This window comes from Sycon ciliatum, chromosome 10 (assembly GCF_964019385.1).
Source record: "Sycon ciliatum chromosome 10, ocSycCili1.1, whole genome shotgun sequence".
Lineage (NCBI taxonomy): Eukaryota > Metazoa > Porifera > Calcarea > Leucosolenida > Sycettidae > Sycon > Sycon ciliatum.
The window spans coordinates 28806755-28808576 of record NC_088652.1 but is presented as its reverse complement, the minus strand read 5'-3'; the positions used below and the strand labels follow the sequence as shown (position 1 = coordinate 28808576).

The following is a 1822-nucleotide window of genomic DNA, read 5'->3' as shown; positions in this document are numbered from 1 at the left end:
AAATGTTACACCTCATTACTACAACTGCCTACGACAACTATCAACGAAAGAATACTGCTCTCCACCTCAAACAACACCAACGCTCATACCGTTGACAACCTAGAAGAAAACGACAGTTCGAAAAAAGGTCTTCGCACAAAATGAATGGAACAACTTCAACTTCAACTTGACAAGCACGAGCAGTTACAACAGCAAACACTTGATATTTGAACAATCTTCATCACGGTCGATCGCAACTAGAAATATCTATAAATCCTCTTGCTCGCCAAGTCTACCTTCGTTACAAAGAACTGAAATGTACTTCGTCTACAAAAGGTCAATCAGTAGGTCCCTGAATGGCCGTCATGTTGCGACACGGGACAAGGGCAAAGATGGAGACCAACGAGACGACAGTACCAACGAAAATATGGGAAGTAAACGAAGAGAAAGAGATGGAGTGCCACCATTTGTAACTTACATTCCTTGTTGGAGATACGTTGATGACAGTGAAAACGATCTACTTTTCTCTTCCTACTCACTAAGTGTAGGAAACATGATGAACTTCTCTGGTCTATTGAGAGTTCTGAAAATGGTCTATTCAGTTTCTAACTTGCCATGCGGATAAAGTCACCGTTGAACTTCTCCTAGACGAACACGACTACAAGTAGTGAGTCTAAAGGAAAGAGCTGAATTGAAGAAAGTAATCCTTGCCGTTTTGTTGAACGTTGTCTTCAAGTAGCAGTGAAGAGAAAAGAAGAAACTTGACGTGGAAGTCCGGAGGGCCAACACCTACAAGAAGGTATTCAGCTGCTTGACGGAATGGTGCAGCAAAGGAGTAACTCACTGTTTGAACTTTGGACTTTGATCTACAGGTCATGAACCGCTACTGAACAATCCACAGTTGCTAACTAGACCGATAAGATGTAGCACTCAGAGTCTCAGTGCGAGGACAGGGTCAGGGCTAGGGGGAGTGAAACGAATGATCCAGTCGCTAACGTGAGCCCTTTTTGAAATACACCCATTATGTCAACCAGGTCAGTCAGTGCAGTACCTGGCGGATTTCTACCTCTGGAGTAGGCATCGTCACACTGTGCTATATCAGTGATACTAATGCTGTAGGGGGATTTCAAATAGACCTATAGCGCATGATTGTATTTTTACTTACTGAGTGAGTTGTCCGTTCGGTGAAATCTTCTTCAAACGTTGGCGGTGTAGGCTGACTGGAGTAGGCTGACTGGAGTAAGTAGGTCGTTTAGAGAAGGAGAGCGTTGTGCTGAACTTGTTACTCACTGAGAGAACGTTGTGCTGAACTTGTTATTCACTGAGAGAGCGTTGTAGCCACTACAGACTGATTAGTAGTTGAGAGCACGAGTAACAATGACTGGAAAGGATAATGCACGACTAACAAAGGTAGGTAGGCACTTTTCAACAACACTAGAAGACGTTTACAACAAATGAGAAAGGGAGGGAGACGAAAACGGACAACTGGACTGTGTCGTGAGAAATGGAAGACTGAGCTGTGCCGACCGAATAGCGATGTGATCTAATGTTTGAACGAATCGTGCTTTCATGTGGTAAATGGCAAGAGATGCTCACCGTCTGGCTGACCACGGACGGCTATCTACTCATACATTACTCATACTGGTTTAGCTTTGTGGCTGTGTGCCTTAGCTTAGCGAGAACTCAGGCATCTCGTGTCCGCAGCACTGCGTGTGCGCGTGTGTCGTGGTTTGTCACGTGATATGCTGCACAGACAGATTCTGCTCCGCTCGCCTCGATATTTTGCCGCAAAAAGTTGCTGCGAAATCTTCGATATTTTGCCGAGCCTGTCACAAGAATCTCG

The 1822-nt window shown here is 44.8% G+C and overlaps 1 protein-coding gene across 1 annotated transcript in view; it reads right to left on the bottom strand.

The window, feature by feature from the left end:
• Positions 1-474, bottom strand: part of LOC135825939 (uncharacterized) — a 25817-nt gene extending 25343 nt beyond the window's left edge. Inside the window, exon 1 of the mRNA XM_065338580.1 lies at positions 458-474. The gene's annotated coding sequence lies outside the window, so the exon portion shown is untranslated. The remainder of the gene's footprint in view (positions 1-457) is intronic.
• Positions 475-1822: the final 1348 nt, after the last annotated feature.